Source organism: Perognathus longimembris, chromosome 12 (assembly GCF_023159225.1).
Source record: "Perognathus longimembris pacificus isolate PPM17 chromosome 12, ASM2315922v1, whole genome shotgun sequence".
NCBI classification, from domain to species: Eukaryota; Metazoa; Chordata; class Mammalia; order Rodentia; family Heteromyidae; genus Perognathus; species Perognathus longimembris.
In genome coordinates, this window is record NC_063172.1 from 42,795,366 (window position 1) to 42,809,241 (window position 13,876).

General features: G+C 40.4%; 1 pseudogene; it reads right to left on the reverse strand.

Annotated features, from left to right (window-relative positions):
* Positions 1-1,397: 1,397 nt before the first annotated feature.
* On the reverse strand, positions 1,398-8,901 carry LOC125360612 (annotated as a pseudogene).
* Between the last annotated feature and the right edge of the window lie 4,975 nt (positions 8,902-13,876).

The following is a 13,876-nucleotide window of genomic DNA, read 5'->3' on the forward strand; positions in this document are numbered from 1 at the left end:
TGGACAAATGAGACTGCATCAAACTGCAGAGCTTCTGCACGGCAAAGGACATAGCTCACAAGATAAACAGAAAGCCCACAGACTGGGAGAAGATCTTTACCAGACATTCAACAGACAAAGGCCTCATATCTAAAATATCATATCTAAAATATATGCAGAACTAGAAAAATTGCCTTTTCCCAAAACAAAACCGCAAAGAACCAATAGCCCCCTTATCAAGTGGGCTAAAGACTTAAAAAGAGACTTCTCTGATGAGGAAATGAGAATGGCCAAGAGACATATGAAAAAATGCTCTACATCACTGGCCATAAAAGAAATGCAAATCAAAACAACATTGAGATTCCATCTCACCCCAGTAAGAATGTCATATATCAAGAAAACTAACAATAACAATTGTTGGAGGGGATGTGTCCAAAAGGGAACCCTACTTCATTGTTGGTGGTAATGTAAACTGGTTCAGCCACTCTGGCAAGCAGTATGGAGATTCCTCAGAAAGCTAAATATAGAACTCCCCTATGACCCAGCAGTCCCACTTTTGGGTATCTATCCAAAAGACCACAAACAAAACCACAGTAATGCCACCAGCACAACAATGTTCATTGCAGCACAATTTGTCATAGCGAGAATCTGGAACCAGCCCAGATGCCCCTCAGTAGACAAATGGATCAGGAAAATGTGGTACATATACACAATGGAATTTTATGCCTCTATCAGAAAGAATGACATTGTCCCATTTGTAAGGAAATGGAAGGACTTGGAAAAAATTATACTAAGTGAAGTGAGCCAGACCCAAAGAAACATGGACTCTATGGTCTCCCTTATTGGGAATAATTAGTACAGGTTTAGGCAAGTCATAGCAGAGCATCACAAGGCCCAATAGCTATACCCTTATTAACACATAAGATGATGCTAAGTGAAATGAACTCCATGTTATGGAAATAGTTGTAAATACTTTCAGCGTCCTATGTGTATCTGTAGCTTCTATTATTGATGATGTTCTTGTATCACCTTCCTGTGGTTGTACCTACACTATCTCTGTAATCTTATCTGAGTATATTGGAAACCGTGTATACGGGTATTGGCAGTAGGAAATTGAAAGGGAATACCAAATTTGAGAGACACAGGGTAAAAAAAGACAAAACTACAAAAGCAATACTTGCAAAACTGTTTGGTGTAAGTGAACTGAACACCTCCGTGGGGGGGGGGGAGGGAAGGGAAAGGGGGAGGAGGGAGGGGGGTATGAGGGACAAGGTAACAAACTGTACAAGAAATGTATCCAGTGCCTAACGTATGAAACTGTAACCTTTCTGTACATCAGTTTGATAATAAAAATTTGAAAAAAAAAGAAAACGACAACAACAACAACAAAACCTTGGTACAAGAAAATTAATATATTCTTTATAGCTGCCTGGAGAGCAAATTTTAATCTTTCCATTTGAACAGATAACCACATATCCACAGGAACTCATTTAGAATAAAACCAAATGGATTCCATTACTCATCCCCTCTCCAGCTCTTGTGGCTTTTCTTAGACTTCCCAAGAGACCTTGAGTGGCTCCAGTGTCTGCGACTATGGTGATGAGCTGGAGATTTGCAGCCAGATCTGAGCATTTGATCTTGGGACCTGCTTAGGTGATGACTTGGACTCTTGCTCCCATGCCTTTCTCGGTGGGGTTAGGGCTTCTTTGGGGTGATTGAATGCCTTCTGCAGCTTGTCCAGATTTGGGTAACTTCTCTGGCAGTGATCAGGTGATGACACTTTCCAGCTTCTCATCTTCTTCCTCTTCCTCTTGACTGGACTCCACATCATCCATGCCATCTTCTAGAGCACTAACTTGGGGTTCCTGTGGCCCAGCCTCTAGCATATGACATTTCTGGAGTGGAGGAAGAACGAGCTCACAGACTCACCCACTGTGCACTAGTTCATCAATGGACTCATCTACACGCACCAGTGCAAACTCCGTTTTGGTTCTGGCTCTTGATTTTTTCGATAGCCATTGTATAAAGGCTTCAGATACTGGAGCAATCAATTACAGTGCCAGTCAGCCTCATGTCAAGTGTTCCCGACATGTGGACATACTTGAAATGTTCATTTGTAATCAATTCAACAATGTCATCCTTCTCAGGTTGAATCTGAAGCATCTGTAAGCCCAAAGCACTCTTCCTTCCAGTCCTGAGACTTGTAGACTTGCTTCTGAAAATCTCCTCTACCAGATATTGAGGGTTGGTAACATGCATGCTATGCTATGTGCATCCTTCACTGTATAATTCCTCACTTTCTGAATTATTATTTTAACAAAGTTTGGGAGAATCCTCTTGTGATAGTAACTTCTACTTGCTTAAACTATAACAGTTGTCCTGAAATAACCTCCTTTAAGTTTTCCCTTTTGGTTTATGTCTTGTATGGAGGAACACACACTGGCATTTCCCTTTAAAACAAACAAGAAACCTAAAAGACAGGTTGAGAGATGCCCTGTGGAACCCACTCCTGTACCTAGCAATTTTTCTTGTCTATTCTGTGCCAGCACAGGCAAGTGATCCTGCCAATAAGGCAGGTAATAAACCTGGTAATTACCTGCATAGTGCTGCAACCTGAGCAAACACCCAGCCAGAAGTACTTCAAATCAGTGTTTCAATATTTACTGTTCTTCAACCAGCAGCATAGGCTAGAACACTTCTAATGCCTTGCAAGCACACACAGAAAGGTTAATAGATGTGGACAATAGCGCTCCCACTCCTAAGTCACTTGGTGAGTTCAAAGAATGGTATTGGGTAGATAATGACTGAGGAAATAAGTACTGTAAAGCAGATGGAAGAACTCTGTGGAAAATAACCAACCCACCAGGGTATTGGTTTTAGATTCTGCCCCCTGAATGATCTATGGCGCAAAAGGTGGCTAGTCTCCACCCCTCCCCCCAACACCCTCAAAGAACCAACAGCCCTTAAAAGAGAGTTCTTGAAGCACAATGAAGGCCCCTGTGACTTTCTCCTGTTTCCTCTGGTGATGGAACTTAGGAAGGATGGCAAATGAGACTTTGTTCAAAGGTGTGGAGTCTTCATCAGATTTTGTTTTGGACTCATTTTAGATTTTATCTACTCTTTAAGAAGATGAACCTATAGTTCTAAACTAATTCCACCAAGCCAACAATTCTGAGCTTCCTTCCTATTTTAGAGACACCTATAGAGGCTGTAGAGTACACTGATGAGGGGGATGTTGGCATCAAACAGTCCTGAGTTCAATTCTCTGCTCATGTGTTTTATTATTACTAAGTCATTTGTTAAAGTGTATCTGGAAAGTCAGCAATAGAAGGCTTTGACTCCTGAGATTTCAGAGAACAAGATTACCCAGCTTTGGTCTCAAGAAGCAGGTATTTGAGTTGGAGCACACAGATATCTGGAAAAAAATACAATGAATAAAGTAAAAAGAGGCCTCCAAGGCTTGGAGTGGAGATTGGGAAGCTTTGAGGCTGTGTTATTTCTTACGGTCTTCACCCAGTGTAAGCTTCTTAGTTGGAAGTTTCCACATAAAGTTGTTTGGATGATCCAGTGCAATAATAATTACAATGGTTAATGCTTATAATCCCAACTACTTTGGAGGAGGAGATGGGAGGATCGTGGTTTGAAGCTAGCCCAGGAAAAAAGTATAACATGTTTTCTGAAAAATAACTGAAGGCAAAAGGACTGAAGATGTGGTTCAAGTGGAAGAGTGCCTGCCTGGCAAGCACAAGACTCAGAAATCAAGCCTCAGTACAGAAAAGAAAACTGTCATGTCAATTGTGAATCTCTAAGTATATAGTCTGGCTGGTAGGAAACACATCATGACATATTATCTGGCACTATTTCAAGTATCTCTATGACAGAATTTTGAATTATTTTGTTTTGTTTTGTTTTTGTTTTTGGCCAGTCCTGGGCCGTCAACTCAGGGCCTGAGCACTGTCCCTGGCTTTTTTTTTGCTCAAGGCTAGCACTCTGCCACTTGAGCCACAGCGCCACTTCTGGCCATTTTCTGTATATGTGGTGCTGAGGAATTGAACCCAGGGCCTCATGTATTCGAGGCAAGCACTCTTGCCACTAGGCCATATTCCCAGCCCCGAATTTTGAATTATTTTGTTTAATCATTGCTGTGTCAGTGATACCTCGAGCCATATCTGACATATGGTAGACTGTAAATAAATATTTGTTGGCTGAAAACTTCAGTGACAAAGAAAATCAGCACAGGAAAAAAATGACGACAGCAGTAAAGAAAATTACAAAGAAAAATAAGAATGCTAGAATTTCAGTATCTTAAATATAACTGAATAACATTTCAGGAGGGTCTTGTCTTTCCCCTGCCTAGAAATTGAAGGCAAAATTAATCCTCAAAATGAAGAAATAACATCATTTATTTTCTCTTTGACCACTAGAGGGAGTACATATTCAATGTTCAGTCCTTCACAAGCTCATCTGACTCTAAGTCCCTTAAACACAAATGTGTATGTGTGCATGCATGTGTGTGCGTGCATGCTTTGAAACAGGGTCTTACTATGTATACCAAGGTAGTCTTTAAACTTTTGATCCTCCTAGTTTAGCCTCTCCAGTGCTGATATTAATAAATTATTATTAATAATAATATTAATAGGCTATAGTAATGGCATATACCATGGCTAGTCCTGTCTTTTATAGTTTGATTTAAGTGATTTGTTTTAAAAAAAGTGATCACAACTTTCCATATGCCCACATACAAGGGCACCAGCCTATGTATGTGATCAAGCTAACTAAAATATAATATACAGAGGACTGAAACTCCATCAGATAAACTTTGTGGAAAATTAAGAGTGTAATAAAATGAGCTGGGTGCTGGTGGCTCGTGCCTGTAATGATAGTAAGGCTGAGATCTGAGGATTACAGTTCAAAGCCAGCTTAAGCAGGAAAGGCCATGAGATTCTTATCTCCAATAAACTACCAAGGAAAAGAGGAAGAAGAAGAAGAAGAAGAAGAAGAAGAAGAAGAAGAAGAAGAAGAAGAAGAAGAAGAAGAAGAAGAAGAAGAAGAAGAAGAAGAAGAAGAAGAAGAGGAGGAGGAGGAAGAGGAAGAGGAAGAGGAAGAGGAAGAAGAAGAAGAAGAAGAAGAAGAAGAAGAAGAAGAAGAAGAAGAAGAAGAAGAAGAAGAAGAAGAAGAAGAAGAAGAAGAAGAAGAAGAAGAAGCTGCAAGCTGGCACTGGTGGCTCACACCTATAATCCTAGCTAATTAGGAGGCTGAAATCTGAGGATCACTGTTCAAAGCCAGCCTGGGCAGGAAAGCCGCGATAATCTTATCTCCAACTAACCACTAGAAAACTGGAAGTAGTGTTGTGGCTCAAGTGGTAGAGTGCTAGCCTAGAGCTGAAGAGCTCAGGGACAGTGTCCAGGCCTAGAGTTCAAGCTGCAGGACCAAAAAAAAAAAAAAAAAAATAGAAAAAGAAAAAAGCTAGAAGTGGATCTGTGGGTCTTTTGTTTTTACTGTTTTGCTCAATCTTGAGCAAAACAAGCTGGGGGACAGTGACCAGGCCCTGAGTTCAGGCCCTTAGGACCTGAGTGTGTGTGCACACTCCCCTCCCCATATGCACACACACACACACCCATACATTTAATCAAGTATATATCAGGCTATTAAAGCAAGTTTGAATAGAGAGGAATAGATGAATGAAAAATGAGGAGTGGGTGAATATAGTCATAATATTTAGTGTAGTATTAAATGTACTATTGGAAAAAAGAGGGAAACGATGTGGCTGTGGGGAAGGGGCAGGTGAGTGGGAGAATGATGGAACAAGTGGCTGATCAAGAGGCACTGGACACACAAATGACCTATCAAATCCTAACCCCCTGTGCAACCATTTGAAGGCAAAAAATTAAACAAAATAATTTATCTCAGATCAAATCAGGTCGCAGGCAAAAAAAAAATAACCATCTTTCAAATTGGTAAGAGAAAAACAAAAATCAAAGGCATTGAATAAAATTTTACTGAGAGAAAACCAAGCAAAATTTGTGGCAAACAAGGTGAGTGCCTGTTTCTATTCAATTTTTTGTCTCTCAAATTACGATGTTCTGAAAATGGTTATGATGTTATTACCTAATTGTTTTAGAAATCAAAGTTTGCCAGTGTTCATTTCTTGCATATTTGATTGTTTGAGAATCATAATATTTCTTTTCATTTCATATTAAAAATGGCTGCTGTCTGTCTTCTCACCTGAGGCCGAGGCTATCTATAAACAGAAATGGCCCTCGTATGGCCTGGAGGGAGCATACATGAGGTGATGAGACAGGTGGCCTAAGTAGCGTGCTAATCCTCTCAGAGCCAGGAGAAGCTGGCAGGCTAGATTTGCCCCAGTAACAGCTGCCACTACAGAATGTGCAGATATAAGTGCCAGATCCTTCCACCAGTGACTTCCCATGTGACTTCCTGGAACTCTCAGGTATGACACACTATTGTGCAAGTACAGATCATAATTACTACAAGTTTAGAAATGCCTTTCAAATTGATTACATAGACATAATGTGTGGGATTTTTCTTTTGAGGTTGTGTAGAAATCAGAGGCTCAGCGATGTGAATTGGGATCATCCTAAGGTTCAAATAGTGAACTTAAGGAGGTAACCATGTTTCAAGCCAGTTAGCTAAACTTAGAAGGTCTAACTCAGAATGACCACTGAACGCAAGCACTTTTCTGACAGCATGTACAGCTGCTCTCAGAGACAGGAGAAGGAAGATGGTCTTAGAAAGTATAGTTTGCAGCTTGATGTGGTGGTACCTATAATTTCAGTACTCAGTGGCTGAGATAGGAGAATTCTAAGTTGTAGGCCAGTCTGGGGAACATAGTGAGATTCTGTCTGTAAACAAAAAACAAACAAACAAACAAACAAATAAAACAACCCCCTCCAAAAAAAAAAAAAAAAAAACAAACAAACCTCCTGCATTTTCCAGAGAGCAAAATCTGTGCCTAATAATCCAAGGAGTTTGAGGAATTAAAGGAGCCTTTCCAGGTCTTTTGGGAACACCACAGCAAGAGAAGCACAATGTGGTGGGTAGAAGGTGAAGGGCATGTGAAGGTGCCAGCTGCACTGGCACAGGAAGTGAGCTCACCTCAGCTGGCCTCAGAGGGGAAGCCGAGAGCCAAACACACAGGTCCAAATGTACACGGGAAAGGTCAGGCCTCATTTAAAGAGTCAGTAAGGCTGAGTCTCAGGGAGGGGGAGGGGGAAGAAGAGGAGGGGGAGGGGGAAGGGGAGGAGGAGGGCAAAGGAAATAAAAGAATAAAGAAAGAAGGAATAATTAAAAATGAACAACTTAAGCACAAACTGAAGTGTTTTACTTGGAAAGAGGACTGATTATAGTAGCATTCTATGACACAGCAAACGAACCTTCACTCCTTCAAAATGTCCATCTTTACTTCACATAAAGAGCATTTTTTTCCTGGTGCTGCTCTTAGCCACTGTTTGTGGGCACCAGAGCAATCCTGAGCATGGCTTATTGGTTCAGATTTCCCCTAAATCCAGTGTGTGTGTGTGTGTGTGTGTGTGTGTGTGTGTGTGTGTGTGTGTGTGTGTGTATTGATCCTGAGGCTTGAGCTCTGGGCTTGGTTGCTGTCTCTGAGCTTTTTTGTCCAAGGCTAGCACTCTACCTTTCGAGCCATAGCTTTACTTCCAGCATTTCTGTTGCTTAATTGGAGAGAAGAATCTTACAGACTTTTTTCTGCATGAGCTGACTTTGACATAATCCTCAGATGTCAGCCTCTTGTGTAGCTAGGATTCTAAGCATGAGCCACCAGTGCCCAGCTATAGATAGGTATATGTGTATACTACTAGAATTTGTACTCATTTCCTATGCTGCTGGAACAAATTATTACCAACTAGTGAATTACACACAGATCTATTCTCTCACGTACCTCCCAAAGCCAGAAATCTAAATTTGATTATCATTGGACCTAAATGAAAATACTAACAGGAAAGCGCTCTCTGGAGATGCTCTAGGGACAAAACCATTCCTTACTGTTCCGGTTTCCATTCACTTCTGCCAGCATCCTTCTGCGTTGGTCACCATCACTCTAATCTCTGCCTCTATCTTCACACAGTGTATGGGGGAAATACGTTTTCCCTCTGCCTCTTTTCTTTCTTTCACCACTGGGATTTGAACCATGTGAGTCATTCTCCAGGCCTGTCACGTTTTCAGTTTGTTTTTCAAATAGGATATTCCCAACTGACCTTAAATCTCAATCCTCCCACTTCTGCCTCCCGGGTGGCTGGGATTATAAATGTGTGCCACCATGTCTGGTTTTCCTCTGCTTGCCTCTTCTCTGGAAGCTTGATATGGCCTTTAGTATTCATTAAAATAATCCAAGAGAGTTTCTAACCTCAAGATCCTGAATTAATGGATTCATTAATTTAGAAACAGGGTCTTAGTACATAGCTCTGTCTCTGCTTCCAGAGTGCTGACATTTGAGCTATATACCATTATGTCAGACAAGAACTTAATCACATCTTATCTTATTCCACTTAGTATCTTATTCCACTTAGTGAATGTCTAGTTGACTCAGTTTCCTGAAGGAGACCTACTTTCTAGAAGTGGAGAAGAACAACCCCCCTCAGTCACACCGTGTGGGGGCTGCCGGCCACTTGTGTGCTTCAGTCTACCACCTCAGGCCTGTGGGCTTGTCACTCATGCCTCTCACTCTGTGTGGCCATCACCTGTTTAGTGGCTCTGAAAACATAGCTCTAATAGTTTACTTTCAAATTAGAAATGAGACCAAAAATGATCACCTGTATAAATTTCAAAACATACAGCAGCACAGAGCCCAGCCTTGCATGTCCCTTGTTGTCTGTGGAGTCCCCTGGTTGCTGCACCTTTGACCTCTGAGGATCTCAGGGGCCAGGAAATCTGCAGTGATGGCATTTCGGGAACCTCTGCCCAGAAGCTGAGCCTCTACTTTGGTGACTAACTGTTTTTATCTGACAGGATGGCTGTTCCATCAGGCAGGACTTGCAATAACCTCACTCAGAGGAAATAGCCATTCATCTGCCAGACCTGATGAAAGTTACTGAGTTGTAGTAAAGTTGCAGAAATCAGTAGCTGGAAACTCTGAAGCTAGGCCTTTGGATTATTATGACAAAAGGCTTAAAGTCTACTGAAGACACCTGCAGAGTGCATTCATTTGGAAATGTACTCAGCTTAAAATAGAGTTTAGGCAGGAAAAGGGCAGGCCTACACATAACATCTTTCTGTGGTGAGCCTAGACATGTATAACTTCTAAAGCAATGAAGAGAGTAAACAGTGAATACTACTGAGACATTCTGATTGAACACAGTGGTCTGGAGAGAAGATGGCTAATGGTAGAGGGTGTGGTTGGATAGCAGGAATAACTTCTCATGTTCTATGGCACATTAGGAAAACTATGATTGAAGGTAATTATCTATTGCAAAATAGCTACTGAGGAAGATTTCAAAGGTTCCCGAAATAAAAAAATGATATATGTTGGAGGCAATGGATGTGCCAGTTACCCTCAATCAAAAATCACATGGTTCATTCAGATATTGAAATGTTACATTGTACCCCATAAATGTTAGACTACTTTGCATTGATTAAAATTTAAAGAAAAGATTGCCCTTCTAGACTTTCTGTTACTTAAAATAAAGTGATTGAGCTTTCATTCCTAGTTTGCTTGCTTTCTAGCAAATTATTTGTATATCACTGTATATATGACATTACAGTGAAACATTATACAATGATGTCATCAAACTTTATTTTATATTGAAAAAACACATGCCAAGTGGCCATTTTGTTTTATTTGAGACAAGGTTTCACTATGTTGTCCAGGCTGGCCTGAAATTCTTGCTTCTTCAGCCTCCCCTGTGGAATAGATGGGATGACAGAGTTTTGTCACTGTGCCTGGCTAGTGTGGCTGCTTTGAAGGGGGAATAGTCTTCAAAAGATGATGACTCAGGGCTGGGGATTTAGCTCAGCAGAAGAGCTACTGCCTGGTGAGTGCAAGGCCCCAAGTTTGGTCCTCAGCTCCGGGAAAAAAAAATCTATAAAAGATGATGACTCATTGGAGATGATTTAAAGGAGAGTATAGTGATTTTACAATTGATGCTCTTGTTGGATTGCTTACATAGTTCCCAGATTCTTCTACTTACCGGAGCTCACCCCCATTTACTTTGCTATTTGGGATGGGATGCGATGGACTGGGATGGTGTGACATGGCATAGGATGGAATGGTGTAGTACGGTGTGGATATGGCATGGAGTGGCTATGGCATGATCTGGTGTGGCTTAGTGTAGTATGGTGTGGTATGCTAATCTACAGTGTGATATTATGGGATGGGATGGTATCAAACAGTGTGTAATATTGGTGTGCTATGGTATGCTATGATAAGGACTGGTACGGTAGAGTATGCTATGCTATGGTATGATATGTGTGGGATGCTATGGTATTGATTTTTCTTCTTTTCCTAGGGATTGTTTCCTTGTTTACTGTTTTGATAATGAGTCTTCAGTCATTTCAGCCACAGGATACCTACTATTTAGCCAGGAAGTTAATTTATTCATTGCTGAAGGAAAAATGGTCTTACATAAAATTAAAGTCATGAATCTACTGAGATAAAATATTTCTTTGGAGTTTCACTGGGAAACACTTTAGGCTGAAAGAGTATTTTTTTAGAAATGAAATAAATGGTGGTTAGACATCACAATAGAAATTTAAACTTAAGAAAAGTATCAAACTTTATTTTTAAAATTAAAATAATCCTTGTCTCTGAAAAATGTGTATTTATATGCAGTATAAATTGCAGTGGTTATCATAGTATTTATTTCTTAGCATTCTACAGAAGACTTGAAATAAGAAACATTGAAATAAGACTTTTGTAATAATAAAAAAAGATTCTTTGAGGGGCTGGGGATATAGCCCAGTGGCAAGAGTGCCTGCCTCGGATACACGAGGCCCTAGGTTCGATTCCCCAGCACCACATATACAGAAAATGGCCAGAAGCGGCGCTGTGGCTCAAGTGGCAGAGTGCTAGCCTTGAGCGGGAAGAAGCCAGGGACAGTGCTCAGGCCCTGAGTCCAAGGCCCAGGACTGGCAAAAAAAAAAAAAAAAAGATTCTTTGAAATGAAAGCTTTAACTTGTATGTAACCACAGAATGGTTAGCAAGGATCTAGCACAAAAATTCATGCTGGAGAACTATTCGTTGTTTGATGTTTCTAATACATAAACTAGAATTTCACAAAATATATATTGTTTATAATTAGGTTGTCTAAATAGAGGTTATAAAACAGTTCCGAGGTCAAATGAATTCAAAAGATTACCTGTTATATATTAGAAATTTATAGTTTCTGCCAGCATATTAAATTAAGTCATTTGATTTACAAACTTCATTTGTTTAACCTGATGTTTCCTGAATGAATTAGATCATAGGGTCTTATTTCAGTATCACACAAATCAACCTCCCATGTGATTATTGGGAAATCTAGTTTCCATCTTCTGGTCTCAGCCCTGAGTTTATCACTTAGGGCCGTGATTATAACTTGACTGAAAAGATTGAGAATTAAAACACAACATGTTTTAGATTTTTCTATTTCCAGTTGCAGTTTAGAAAAGGTAGATACAGTCAACTATGTCCTTGGAAGACTTCCAAAAGAAATAGGAAATTACCTAAAAGACAACAGGAAGTAAATGTTCAAATTGAAGTTATCCTGAAAAGTCTGGAGTAAATAAGTTAACCATATCTCGGTGAATTCAAAGCAATGATTTTAAAGTACCCTAACATCTTTGGTGTTGAAGTTTACAAAGACTAGAATGTAGAAAAATAGAGTAATTTGAAAAAGGTTTGGGATTAAGTTTAGCTTCTGCCAGATGATATTAGATGTATGACTTTGTCTCTGAAATATGTTTTTTGGCTCTAAAAAAGAAATCATTCTTCATAAAATAGAAGACTGGATATTTGAAAATACTTTGTAGACATAAAGAAAAATAAACCATTACCTAGTGTGAATGTTTTTAAGACTAACATGGGGCTACTGACATTTTTGAAGTCGGTACTGGGACTTGAACTCAGAGCCTGTGCCTACTAGGCAGGTACTCTGTCGTGGAGCCGCATCTTCAGTTCCTTTCTGCACTTGTTATTTTGAAATTAAAGTCTTGCCTTTTGCCCTTGTCTATTCCAGGACCTTAGGCCTTCTACTTTACATTTCCTAGTACTTGGGGTGACAAGTGTGTGTCACTATGCCCATATTGTTTTATTGAGATGAGGTCTTGTAAGCTGATGTGGGCTGACTTAGAACCACGAGTCTCCTCATTTCAGCCTCTCTATTAGCTAGGATTACAAATGTGAGGCATTGCTAATTTTTCCCTCCCTTCCTCCATCCCTCCCTCCCTCCCTCCTTCCCTTTTTCCTCCTTTCTCCCTCCTTCCCTCCCTTTCCTCTCTTCCTTCTTTTTCTTTTCCTTCTCCTCCTTTTCCTTGTCCTTCCCCTTCCCCTCTTCCTCCTTACTCTCTCACTCTTTTTCTACTCAAGGATTAAAAGCTGATTTGAACTCAAAACTCCTTGGTATAAATCTTGCCCTCTGAGTGCAGTGTTGCAATAGAGCTGTTCCTTCAATCCTGAAGAGAACTCTGCCTGCAAATTTGTCTCCTCACATTTGCTTCCTTACTATGCAGAGGATCACAGATCCAAAGAGCTGGACACTCAGTCTTTGCTCTTTGCACACTTCGTTCACACCAAGAGGAAGTAAGGCAGAATTGCTAGGCCACCTGCTTTCTCCAGAACCCAGTAGTCAGACTGCTCTTGCTGTGTGCAGCTCCTGTGGCCTCAGGGCCTTAAGCTATGTGACCCCACTGACCTCCTTGGTGTTGAATTTGGCTGAGTCTCAGTCAGCCAGGAGGTGAAAAAGCATTTGACAACCACCCTTGGTTTCTACCAAAAGCCTCTTTTGTTCAACTGATTTTCTTTTTTCAGCATCAATGTTTTAAAGCTATATCTACAATAAATTCCAATAGATGGAAAAATAATTCATAAAACTATTTTTTGGCAGTGACTTCATACTTACTAACTCTTCAATTCAATTTTTAGAATTTAAGCTGGGGCCAGCTTAGCACATAAATTATTCTCCCACATACATAATTACCTGTGTATAATCTCAGGAAGAGAGGGGCATAATTATTATATCTTGGGATTTGGAACTAAGAGCTATGATGTTGCTTAAGATCTCACAAAGACTAAAAGTGGCATAAAATAGCTGCCAAATTTCTACCAAATATCCTTGCTTATAAAGATTGAGGAAGGATACAAAAGCAATCTCAGGAAAGACAGGGCTGAGGAGACTTGTGTGGTGGGAAGGGTGGTCAGGACCCCTTTCCTACATCTCAGCTCAGTGACACTCTGAAGCAACGGACACCCTGCAGTGTCAGCTCAACAAGGATCATTTCTGTTGTTTTCCTCTCTTCTTACAGAGAAGCAATAAGAACTAAGAACATAGATTTTAGCTAGGCAAGATAATCCCAGCTACTCAGGAAGTAGGGATCAGAAAGATCATAATTCAAAATCATCCTGGGTATAAAAAAATTAGCAAGATTCCTCATCTCAACCTAGAAGCTGGGTGTAGTGGTGTGAATCTGTAACCCTCCCTATGTAGTAGCATTAGTATGAAGATTATAGTCCAAAGTTGACCCTGGGGGCAGGGGAGGGGGAGGAACCATGGGATCCTGTCTGATAAATACCTAAAAAGCAGAAGAGTGTGGGCTATAATTTTAGCAGGTCATTCACGCTTGAACCTTGCCATTCCTCGCTGTGTGTTCTTGGAAGAACTCACTTATTCTGTGTTTGTGCCGAAGGAGGTAATAATGGCTCTATACTAGGGTTATTGAAGATGAGCAA